General features: G+C 40.6%; 1 protein-coding gene across 4 annotated transcripts in view; it reads left to right on the plus strand.

Annotated features, from left to right (window-relative positions):
• Nucleotides 1–13393, plus strand: part of LOC118214843 (TOX high mobility group box family member 3-like) — a 51825-nt gene that overhangs the window by 18937 nt on the left and 19495 nt on the right. The gene's annotated exons all lie outside the window — the stretch shown is intronic.

A 13393-nucleotide genomic window follows, 5' to 3' on the forward strand; every position in this document is an offset into this window, starting at 1 on the left:
AATGTTAGAGTTAATGGATTTTTAGGGTTTGTTCATTTTAAATGTGAATATTGTTAATAGGAGCTAATTGAGAAATAGTGCAAATGAGTTATGTAGGTTCTCTAGGTGTACTGTACAAATAGGTTTTTTTGAGGTATTTGGAAAATACTTTTATATTCTATATTTCTAAAATTGTATTATTTAAAATATGTCCGTCTGCAACTCTTGAGACTGCTTTTGACTACGATATACATCTTGAGTACATCTGAGAGGCTTGTACAATACTTATGATGTGTATCCCTACTCACTGACAGTTGCCTCAGATACATTTTGATTCAGAATTTCATGCTTTGACAGTGGTTGTTGTGATTGGCCGTGGGGAAAACATGAATGTACACATGCTAAACCTACTGCAGCTCATCTCAAAAGCCACCCCAGAGAAAGCACTGCTGAAAGACCTGGGGTGTTTGTTTGTTGTTGTTTATGTATTTTGAAGCAATTATTTAGCCAGTGTTAAGTAATTTATTCCTTAAAAAAACATCTTCAGCTCATCCCAGCAGTTGTTGTGGTCTGGGTAGGAGCAGTGGAGCTCAGGTCATAGGCTGCCATGACCCCGGATCTGAATCCAGTGTGGTGTGCAGTCTGGAGCCTTTGGTGGATCCATTGTAAACAGGGAGGATTCATGACCTACAGAAGGTCAAAAATCCTTCAGCAGTCCCAGCATAACGACACCAGTACCGCACCAGGTTTCCATACAACGCTTGCTTATCTGAAGCCTTTAAAATGTATTTTCATTTCAATATATCATGTAGGCTTATTTGTTTTGTTTACAACAGTGTAAAATTAAATTTGTGCCTCAACAAACGTTTTTTGCTAACTGGAAGTGGGGAACGTGTTCCAGGGAAGATTTCAGCAAGAATTGATCTTTCTCAATCGGCTGATGACAAGAAGTGGGTTTTTTTCCCCCTCTTTTTCGTAAAAAAAAAAAAAGTTACTGCTTGAAATGTCCCCTTCCTCCGAATCTTTTCTTGTTTACAATGGAGGCTAATCATCATGATCACTATCCTGCAGAGGGGGAAGGCGCGCGTCTATCATTAGCTTTGAAAGAGGCCCTGATTAAGACGCCCATCCTGGAGATCACACCGAAGAGTTCCAGGGTACATTGTTAGGAAGTGCAGCGGACTCCCAGCAGACTGTGCACTGACAGAGATGTGAAGAAGCAGGTCAAACGGAGGCCTAATGAAGATGAATGGAGGGGAACTGCGGTGCACGTGGTGGGAACCGAGCCCAGGTTGTAGAACGCTGGGTGGATCTTCACCGCTTCATTCATCAGTGCCATATTTTTTTAGTGGGGACTTTGTACCACTATCCCCCCTGTTTTCACTGAAAGTGGTTGCTTTTTAATATTGTGAGAGATAGCCCGTGTAGATTTTTGTTCTGAATGTCGGACTACAGAAGGTGAGTAAAGCATATGGAGGCAATAATGTTGGGAGTTAAAGTTTTTAAAAGAGCCTATCAAGGGATGGACTTGAAACATTTAAAAAAACAAAACTGTGGCATCCTACATGTCATGGCACCAAGAGCCTTTGTCATTGTCTAAAAGTGAGAAAGATAAAGGGGTAGTATCATTTTCTGTTTGCTTGGAGTGAGCATGCTGTGGCAAATGGCATCAAAGGTGCATTTTGTTAATAAAGGGACATTTAATACAAATGTTTAACACAGGAGTGAGCACTGATGTATTTGTTCACAGTACATGGAATTCACGGTCACAGTTATCAAGTTCTGCGTTGACATGAGTATTCAACATGTAAAACAAACAGTTTTATACTTTATTTTCAGTGTTTGAATGATTAATAGAAATGATAGTTAGCTGAGGGTGAAGGGTCACAGCCAATCTGAACATACATATTTTAAATAAAAGATTAAAGGAAAATGCTAGAATGATATGGGATCTATATCGACATTTGTTGTCTGCATGGTTCTGTTTAATAAGGCACTTATAACCATGCCAGTATTTTCAGCTGTTTGAGGTATGGCTTGAGTATAACAGGGTCTCAACAGTCAACACTAATAAGCTGTTTCTCAGGTCTCTGCTCATTGTAAATGGCCAGATTTTAACCGATACAACTCAAATGTTTTGTCTTGCCTCGCTTCCTGGCTGGTATGTGAACACATCTGTCCAGCCCAGACGCTGTGCTGTTTGTGTTACACAGGCCGGATGGTGCTTTATTGTTTACAACTTTAAAGATGAAGCAGCACTATCATGCTCTGACCTTGTGAATAAGCAAGTATACATAATTGCTTGGGGAAACAATGAAATAGCCCAAAATTGCTTGCTTTATGAACTCTGCAGTTGTATCATTTCCATTTATTTTGTGCAATAATGCTGCCCTAGTGTGCATTTTCTGTTATGGTTTTAAGATTTAATGAGGCTGGCAATGTCCAGTGATGGAAACAAAGGACTTTCAAAAACTGATTTAGAGAAGAAGATTGGAATTTAAATGGGATATAAAATGGGTTCTCCTACATATATTCACTAGCTATATAAGATCTTATCTTAGTATAGTTAATTATATAGTCAATAATAATGATAACAATAATAACTATTGTTATTATTATTATTATAAGTTGTAGTCAGCATAGTGGTAGTATTAGCTGTTGTTATTTTTTGGAAATATGTTTCATTTTTCTTCTGAAGTCTAGAGCCACATATAGAAGAGCTATTCATTGAGCATTGCAAGTAATGCATTGCTGGACCTCCTGTAGTACACGTTCCTTAATGGAATCTGCTCTTAATAAAAAAATAAAAAATAGAACTAATTTAATGAAATGACAGTATCTTGTCACCAGTCCAAATGCTGGCCAGCAGTTGGGTAGATTCTCAGTAGACTGCTTAATATAATTGAACGCTATTGGTGTATATATCAGTGGCTAATGTAAATACTTAACTTAATGTTATCCTATGGGAAATCTGCACTGAGAGTAAAAGGGTTCTGTTGTGATAGTTCCCATTGCTATTCCAGTGGAGCAGCTCAAATGAATTACTTCTGCCAGACATTTTTCATTCTTCTCTCATCCCTCCAAACAATGAATGCCCTGCTATTTCAACAAAGCTTTTTTCTCTCTCAGAGAATCCTCTAAAACACAGCTGGGTTCCATTGATATCTAAAACTGCCATTTTGCAGGTGCTTTTTTTTATTATCACTGACAGTTTTTCTTTCCTTTTGTATTCAGCAGCAGAGTAATTATGAAAAAAGGACTCCTTGATGCGTCTTAATTCTCATGCCTCCATGAAGGTACATTTGTAGAGGGAAGAAATGCTTGGTTATAATCAGTTAACACCATAATGGAATGGTGATTTATTTTGAATGCCAAATGTTAAAATAACAATGTAGATCAATACTCTCTATAACATGCACGGGAACGCTTGTCTTGAAGAAAATAAATAATGCCTTGTAAATGGTTTCCAGACATGCTGGAGTTATTATCTGAAGTGCTTTTGTGAAGACAACATCTGGTGAAGAAATTAATATATGAAAGGTAATTTATTTAGATTGTGCACTTGAAATAGCTAATTTTCTCTTTTGCACAGGTACGAGATTAACAGCTGTTCAGTCCCACTGCCCTCTGGACTTGAATCTGTTTCATGCCTAAAACAAAACCAGAGCATTAGAGAACTGTAATGTCACGCCATATAGAGTCAGAAAAGGGAGGTCTCGGTGGAGCTTGGGGTCAAAAGTGTTATAGCTGCTGCAAGAATTAAGCGAAAAGAAAAACATCCTCGGTCCACATGTTTCCATAATTTAAACTAATTTTCTCCGGTCGTACTGTTAATCTTTGCCGACTTGTTGATCGGCAGTTTTTGCAGACACATTTCTGGAGGAGGGCCCAAATTGTATTTGCAGCAGGGCCCCTGTCAGTAGCGCCAAGCAACACAGCCACAAATTGGAATCTTGTAGAGCTCCGGGAAGGCAGCCAAGATTTAAATTAGACAATAACCTCTGCTCTCCCGTATTGCTTCTCCTTTTCCAGCTGCAGGCAGATCCATTTGTTTAATACAGTCAGCCCTGTAGTGTATAATGGACTGATATACTCTATGAGTCACCCCTCTGCGGTTTGTGCTTCTCAGATTTATAAAGATTTAACGCTGGTCAAGATTGTGCAGACTGTGGTTTTTTTAAATCTAAAACAATGCTATGGAGAGCACAAGGGCCAAGGCCATCGTAGGCCAAACTCATCTGTTCCAGTTTACGGATGAATCTTGAGAATGGTTTCTTCACACAGTACATTCAGGTCATGTGGAAATGCATGTAAATATTGGTCATCTCGGTCTCTTACTATAAAAGCACTATATTTCATTATAAATATTACTATACATATACCAATTACTGTTATATATATATATATATATATATATGTATGTATAATTTGCCTATCATTATGCAGTCTAGATGCTAATCAATTAGAAGATGGATGGTTGACATTCTCGCATATTTTAATGGTGCCATCATTCTTTTTTTATGGCCGTATAAGAGCTGGTTATAATGAACCTGTAATCAAGTCATGGAAATCAAGAAATGCTTGTCTGCTGACAAAGCAATTAGAGACAAGTCTGTATTCTGCAGATTTCAAACGGATTCAGTTTAGGCCAGGTTACTGAGCCTCTGTTCTCCTGTCAAACTGAATGTGTGGTCACAAGCAATGCTAACAGCCAAAACAATAGAGTTTCAAAACAGTGATGGTGTTTTGTTGCTAACTGAAAGATACCCTTCTGAAGGATTGTAAACTTCCCCCACCCTCTCTTCCTCAAAGACTTTTCTGGGCCCTCTGGGTGGAAAAGCTTTGGGGGGAAAAAAGGCTTCCATGATTTAAATCAATGCCTCTGATACCATCTTGAACTGGACCCACTTCAAAGCTGTCCATCGTAAACAACCCTGGAACATCGCTCAAAGGCGAATGCAAGACAACACCACCAAGTGCCCCCCGTTCACATTTCATTTCCTAAAAAAAGGGTGTCTGTGTTCCACTCTCATTGTGGGATGCCAGCACCGGGATTTCGAGGGTCTCTGGTGCCTAAGCCCTTTTGTATGGGAGAGGGGCCAATGGCTCCCGTACCCCTTCACATCAAAGGCGGAGAAACGTCGAAACGTCGCCCCTGCTTGTTCTTGGGAAAGCTGACACAACTCCACACGTCGGTGTGCGAGAGTAAAAAATGTTCCGAGGCAGATGTTAGAGCACAGGGTCCCGAATGAGAGCAAGTCAATGTGTACCGTACGGATGTCCTGCTTCAGATGTCCCGACTCAATCATACGCAGCTTTGATGCAGGAAAATATGCTTGTGCTGGATTCTCAAGACCGTGTAAGGAAGGTCTGATGACAGCATGCTTTGCCACTAACTTTAACTACTGAATTTGATCGTGTCACTTGTTTCTTACTCATGTAGCGCGAGTTTTGTGGTTGTGGGAAAGGGAAAATTGAGTAAATTCCTCTCTTACACATGACAAAATCTGCCATTGAGATTTGATTGAATTGTGGCCACAATATTAGTATTACTAATTGTAATTTCCACGTTCCCCGAGGAATAGCCTAGGAATTAAGTAGACATGGTATGTTTTACGATCCCTTAGGTTACTATTTTATCTTGACACGTGTTCTTTTCTGTAATCCCTGCAGCAGACTCTGGCAGTATATTATGTTCTTGAGGAAATGGGTACTTGCATCTATCGTTTTACAAAACATCCTGAGAATTTTTCGTGGATTCTTTGTAGATTAGAACAATGTTAGTCTAAAATCCAGAAACACTGCTCAGCCAGAGCAGTTCTTATGCACTCCGCTGGTAATTTTACCCAGTGCGGTGGGATGTTTCTCTGAATCGGTACAACACGACTCCTTGTTCTGCTTGTGGAAAATCTCACGCTGACGTTCTCTCTGTGGATTATTCACAAATGATAGGCCTATAAACAGAACTTTCTTTTATATTAAAAAAACACGGCACTTTTTTGTGCGCGCAGTTCTGTTGTAAAAGGATGCTCACTGATCCTTCAGCTGCACATATCTGGAAATCAATAATATATTACTTTAGAGAACATTAAAGCAGAAAATGTTTGTCCAGGTGTGCTTTATTCCTTTTGTGTCAGCAAGCAAGCATCTCTCTAAATATAAGCTATATCAAGACAACTGGTGTGATAAAATATAAAGTTATGCTATTGTATTGATGACATGAACATCAAAAGAACTTAACTGCCAGCTGGTCCGTTGTAACTTTTTTTTCTTCCAATTCTGAGGTTTGTCAATCATGTTTTTTGGTGGTGTCAATGCTAAGAGTACAATCCATCTCAGAATCTGCCAGCAAAATCTTACCTTGGGGTTTTTCACAATGGCAGGTTCATAAACGACAGCCATTTATTTCTAAACAATTTTCCCTTCAAGCTGTGATCTAGTGAAGGTTGACTGAAAATGAAAAACTGACCTTGAGTGGAGAAAACACTTAATTTAAACTCTGCTACCATGTAATAGTGCCTTGTTTGACTTACAGCACCTTGGACATAAAAAAATAAAATAAAATAAAATAAAATAAAAACTTGAACTAAATTTTTGTAACCGATTCTGCCTACTGATAAAAAAACTGAGCCTGTGGTACACAGTGAAGCTGGTTATAAAAAGGATACCTACAGAAAAAAATAAAATAAAATACTGATGCCATACTCTATGTGTGAGTTCTGCCTGGGTTGAGTATGCCCAGTGACCTTGTTAGAACAGCTGCTCGGATTTTATGGTAAACTGGTCTGTAAACGAGAGAACATTTGACTGCGAGGGCCTTTGAAATCAAGAGGTAGCTCAGAGTTTATTTGTCTAGGCGGCAGCTGGGAGAGGGGTGGAGAGGCTGCAGTACCTGTTTCATCTTGTTCTTTCCACTGGACCAAGAGACCCAAGCTGTCATTCTGCCAAATCTACATGCAAAGTACCAGATCAACTGTACATCACATTATAAAGAACAAGGGGGGAAAAAACACAAGTGTCTTTACTTAGGCCTGTCCTTTAATAGATGTCTTGCTGTAAGGATGTTATTTAGTCTGTCTATCTGACAGATCATTTGAGTAACATTAATGGAAGCAATGTCCTAAAGAGCAGTACCCATATTCAAATACAGTGTATGAAAATATTATGATCAGTCACATAATAAATATCTGAATGACGGTTTGGAAACGTGGTTATTTTTGCAATCAACTATAAAGCAGTAAGACTAGCATTTTCTGGCCTGCCTATATGTGTCTTTATGTATGCTACCTGAATATGTACTGCAGTCGTCTGAAAATTAGTCTCTTGTGACACAAAATCCATACTTGGTTACATTTTATTTAGTTTTATTTCTACACCTTTTTATTACTTTCCTTCTTCAGATGTTTTATTTATATCATTTTAGTGCCTCCTTTGTTTGTTATATACAAATACGTATTTATAAATTGAGTGCAGTAAAAACGCAATAAACAGATCAATACTTGGTGCGTTGCATTATGTGCCTGGCTGAATGAATGTACAGATGAAGATTAGTGTGAGAGAGAGAAGTGGCTGCAGCATGGATTGTGGATTACTGCTGAGGGTTTTAAAGGCACACTATGCAGGATTTTTACCTTGAAAATATTATAAAATAACCATACTAAAGTATGTCTGTGATGCACTGGTGAATTTCAGTCATTACGCGCTTTCGCCGAATCGGTGCGCCTTTACCTGTATTTGTTATTCTAAAATGTGTCCGGGTTGTTTCTGGGCGTGGCGCTCCTCTGTGTGGGGGGGGGGGGGGGGGGGAGTGGGCGTGGCTGCAGAGCTGGCTAGCGATGAAGTCCGGAGACAGCGAAGCAAAAAAATAAATAAAAACAAGCCGGGAGGGCTCGTTCAAGAACAGTTAACCTTGGAATTGCGTTTCCTAGGCAGTGTCAGCTGAATTTAGCCAAGGGGATTAAAAGTTACGTGGAGTTGTCTTGTTTTCTGTTGGAACTGACCTGCTGCAGAAGACAATAAGGATTTTTGGGAGGGTCTGAAATGTTCAAAAGGTTCCAGTGATAAAACCACTATTACTTTCAACATGATGGAATTAATGAAGCTATAATTGAATCTGACTTCTTACTGTTACGGTCCCTCATTTCACAGTACGAACGTTATCTCTAGCCATCCAGCTAGCTACGCTAGTTGGAGTAATTGGTTGGTGTGAGAGGGTAGGGTTGAATATGGAGGAGGAGACTTACTTGATTGTAAACACAGCCTATGAAATCCTGCATAGTATTCCTTGTATACAGTGAAATACATAATTAAATATACAGTGAGTTCTCCTTATTGCTTTAAATGGCCAGTTCTTAATGAGAACCTGTCATTTTATTTGAATTGATGTGTGTGTTTCTTGAATATGTTTTGTGGTAATGGTATTTGTACATTTTTTGAATGTCCTCGTTCAAGCGGGTTTATACAAAGTTGGATCTGGTCCAGGGTGGTAGTATGCATTTGTGCTGAGTTTAGAGATGAACTGGACTTTGGATCGGTTCCAGCGGGGGTCAGAGGTGAACTGCCCTGTTCCCTTAGTCCTGGACGCCAGCTGTTAATGCAGCATGACAGAGACATGCACACAAATTTCCACATGGAAACAGACCCTGCTCAACTTTCAGCTGGATCGTGTGCAGACCCTGCAGCTGCACACCCGTCAAATAGCTACTTAAATCTGTGGCTCCACGTTTCAAATGCAGCTGGTCATTATTTCAGGCTCCATGGAAATAGGCAGGGATAGTCTAAAAATACCCTCAGGCCTTATGGGGTTAAAGCCTCATTTGCTGCAGTACGTTTCAAGAATATGAAAAGTAGAAATTAATTCATATACTTTCTGTCGCCCCCTCCCCTTTATAATGCAGTTTTTTGCAAAAAAATGTGCAGTCCTGTTTGGGCACTGTTCAATTATTTAGGGTGCATGCTATGTGTTGCAAATGAAAGCATCTTATTCCTCATGCGACAACATCCCCAAAACATGGTTTGCTTGGTCTGTATGTACTTTTAGATATTACAAAAGTTTCCCAGAGTTTCTGCCTCTACTATGTGACCTGGCAGACTGTTCCACACATTGACTACTCTCTGTGTGAAAAAAAATTCTTCCTAATGTCTGTACAGAACCCAACCTGAAGAATCTCTTGTAGTTCACTTTGTTGATCCCCTTTTTGAATTTAAAAGCCACAATCAATCAATCTGAGTCTCCTTTTACTAAGCTTTAAGAGATTAAGCATCCTAAGTCTTTCCTCATAGCTTTTATCGTTCATACCAGGAATCAATTTGGTTGCTCTTCTTTGAACCTTTGCCAGAGCCTCTATATCTTTCTTGATGTACGGTCCCCAGAACTGCACACAGCACTCCAAGTGTGGTCTAACAAATGTTTTGTATAAGATAAGTATGGCTTCCTTGGATTTATACTCAATAATTTTGGCAATATATCCCAGCATCCTGTTGGCCTTTTTTTTTTACTGCTACAGCACAGTGCTGGGATATATAGCCAGAGGTATTGAGTATATATCCAAGGAAGTCATACTTATCTTATAATATACATACCTTGAATTGCGGTACAGAAATGAATAGGCTAGCACTTAAAAAAAAAAAAAAAAAATTTTATATCTGAATCATCGATACATATTATTTTCAGGAAAATAATATGGCTCAGGCTTAAAGTGGCTCCAGCCCTGTTCTTCCCAGGGACAGAGTGGTATGGTTTAGATGCTGCCGGCCTGGCTAAGACATGGCTACCACACTGCCTGTGTTGCTACATGCTCAGAGTTGCCAAGTTAGTTGACAACATGAAACCGAAGCTACGTTTATGTCCCTGCTCTGAAACAGAACAGGGCTTCAGCTGCGTTTGCCGAACTTTATTTGAGCCAAATTTACGGATGAGGAGTTGGAACAGACAGAGGCTGAGGCTGAGCGGGAATGTAAATTGTGCTGACATCCCTTTTGAGGACAACAAGCAGCCACATTTTCAAAAGATGTGGGGTTGTCTAATGGCAGCTGGTGAAAGTGACATGAACATTTCATCATTTTTCCCCCCCACAAGTTGGAATTGGACAAGCGCAAACCACTCTCAGTGCTGCTGATTTGTTGTCGCTTTGAGGTCCTGTCTCTCCCGCAGTAATTTGCTGCTCTCTGCTTGTTGTGCTGTTGATAAAGGAAGCTGGGCCACGTTTTTGACATGCATCGTAGGAAACGGTTCCAAACAGTGAGATAAATAATATTAACTGTCATTTTTGTTAAAGTAATCAGGCACTCCTGGAGGTATAATAAGGTTCTACAAACTGCTTTGTATTTACATGAAGGGTATGTTTTTTTTAAATTTAAACTACAAACTGCCCCTTATATCAGCTATTGCAAAGTCAGCAAGATGTCAGACGTTCTGTAAATATCTAAAATATACTTTTATTACATGCAAGAACTGTCTGAGCAAATAAAAAAACATGCAGTAAAACTGAAATGCTGTTTAAAACCTCAGACAGTGAACTGCCCCTTTTAATTATCTCTTGACAGTTTTCAAAAAAAAGAAGAAATTAATCCAAGGACTTAATTTGCGTGACAAAAGAAACTGCCCCTTCTTTCCTTCTTGTCCTTCAAAGAATGTTTTATAAAAAAAAGTTGCCTTTTCATTGCAGAGAAGTACTTGTTTAATTTTTAATTCCCCTTGCTGAAATATTTATTTATATCTTTGCCAGAAGGGTAAAAAAAAAACGAAAACTGCAGAGACTGGAAACACAATGTTTCCTCTGTCTTCCAGTCATGTCTGCCTCTCTGTGTGAGAGGGTGGAGCTAGCGAGCCTCTCCGTTAATAAAAGCCTGGTGTCCCGTGGCTATTTTAAACCGATCCGTGCTGGCTGCTGGCTCTCTGCTTCCAGAGCCCCTCCAGAAACAGAGATATCACAAGTGGGCTAAATGCACACCGAGCTGGAAATGTCTAAATGCACTGCTACTGTTCTGACTAAACTCAATGCCTCTGCCTTTGCAGTGATTTTAACACTTTTTTTTTTGTTGTTGCTGGTCCAGTAGGGGAGAATCGCATTCAGACACAGCAACTGATTAACGTAAAAATGTTATTTTTTTAATGATCGCGTTTTTGTCCACCCCAGAATTTCGGTGTCTTTGACATTACATTACAGGCATTTAGCAGACGCTCTTATCCAGAGCGACTTGCACACCTTTTACATAGCATTTTACATTGTATCCATTTATACAGCTGGATATATACTGAAGCAATTTCGGTTAAGCACCTTGCTCAAGGGCACAACGGCAGTGTCCTACCCGGGAATCGAACCTGCAACCTTTCGGTTACAAGCCCGGTTCCTTACCCACTGTGCTACACTCCGTCCGTACTTTTCCACCCTCAGAAAGGACTGCTGGTTGCAGGCGACCTGTAGCAGCCGAAAGGCTTTTTCCGTGTACAGCGTTGTTTATGCTAGCAGGGCTGAAGTAGCATTCTCCCGGCTCCTCGTCTTGTAATTACAGAGCACGCTTTGTCTGTGCTGACCCATTTTTTTTTTGTACAGGCTCTGCCAACAGCCGTCCAGACCTCCCAATCACAGTTAATTTAATTTGGCATTTGGCTCAATCAGACCGACAGCGAACATGAACATAACATGCAATCACAGAACAAATTAAAAATAACTACTTGCTGCTCTTCTTAATTAAGGTTTCATACGGGCTCTTGTCTTAGCAAGCTGTTAATGGTCAAGATTAATATAGGTGACTCGGGGCCATAATTAAGTAGATATATTTCTCCGGTGTCTGGCTTTAGGACAAAATGTACTGTGCTGCGTGTGTAATTGTGTTCGTGCATTGCGTCCCCTTATCAAAATGTGTAAATATTAGTGGGGCTGATTTACTGTGTATTAACAACGGCACACATTAGGGAGCCCGAGGGGGGGCAGGTAATTGGAATTTTTTTGAGGTTAATGAGTAACTCTGTGCCCGGCCCTTTTAAAGGCAAACACGAATACTTCTGTACGCGTTCGGCGCGTCTGGACCACCTGTCTCTCTCTCTCTCTCTCTGTCTCTCTCCGTTTGCTTTATGCTGCAAACGAAGCACTTGAATTCTCATATCCCCTCCTCTTGCGTCGGAGTGCCCTGAAACCACACACTTTCCCGTGAGGCCTTCTGTTTCACATTCTACAAGGCATGAGCCAAAGCAGCCGAGGCAATGATGCACGCGATTCTTTTCACATAAGGCTGTAGAATTTTTTTTGTGTTTGAATATAGAGGGGTGTTAATAATATTTTTTTGCGACGTGCCAGTCTAAGGAAGATTATCGGCGTGCGGATAAGCTTCTGCGATGTTGATTGCTGTCACACCTAGTCACATACTGCGACAGCTGTGGCCCAGCAAAGTCTGGCTCAGAGTCACCGAGAGAGCTGAGGAAGAGTCAGAAGATGGCTGGAGAAGGGAGCGCTGGGCCTTGTGGATTGACGGCTGTTCTTCAGCAGAGGCTATCTGCATAGCTGAGGTTTGCTTTGAGCGCAGAGGGCCGACGCCATTAACGTGGACGTAAGATCAAATGGCTCATCAATGACCTGGACCACTTAAAACAACCTGCTTTGCCACATAAATGCTTGTGGGCCTGCCGTTCCCAACTTCTGTGTTTTTGTGCTGTTGACATCACTCCCCGTTCTCTCGTCGTTCTCCAGGGCATATACTAATTAATGGATACCATTCGCAGATGATTAGCCACATCTCTTTCAGTAATTGCATTCACGGACTGCTCTGAAGGAAGAGAGTGGGAGAGAAAGAGCAAGAGAGAGTCAGAGATACCAAAAGAGTAAAAATAAATAAATGAATGCATCCATTTTTTACTCTGATCTTAATTTGTTTCTTCCAGTGTTTGGCCTTTGTAAAATCCAATGAGTCATTTTCTTGTTCTGCGTTTTAATGTGTGAGAGTATGTGAATTTTGTAATGCAATGGGATGATTTTAACCCAAGTCACATGTGAATATGATTATTTGGTTCATTTTGGATTGTGCTTCTGCATAAAGCCACAGGAGGAAATGCCAGCACCCCCTCCCCCACAATACCCCCCCACCCAGCCCATTCTGGATGTAGATAGGGGTTTGTCATTGGTCATAGAAAGGTACCTCAGAGCCCAGAGCCTGGCCAATAATTCTTCATTCTGTGTTCCATTGTTCTTACCTGTCAGTGCACTTGTGTCTCAGAATAAAGGAAGTGTCTGCCACACTGCCAGAGGGCTGTGTGTGTGGGTGTGTGTGGTGGGGGGTTTGGTGGGTGTGGGGGTGGATTGAGAACACTGCCATTTTCTTATAAAGCAGCCAACTGCACCTCAGCCGTACTAAAACACTCACTTGTATGCTATCAGCCCCTCCCGTTATACGGGTCCTCCTTCCATACGTGTTTTGT

This window comes from Anguilla anguilla, chromosome 16 (genome assembly GCF_013347855.1).
Source record: "Anguilla anguilla isolate fAngAng1 chromosome 16, fAngAng1.pri, whole genome shotgun sequence".
NCBI classification, from domain to species: Eukaryota; Metazoa; Chordata; class Actinopteri; order Anguilliformes; family Anguillidae; genus Anguilla; species Anguilla anguilla.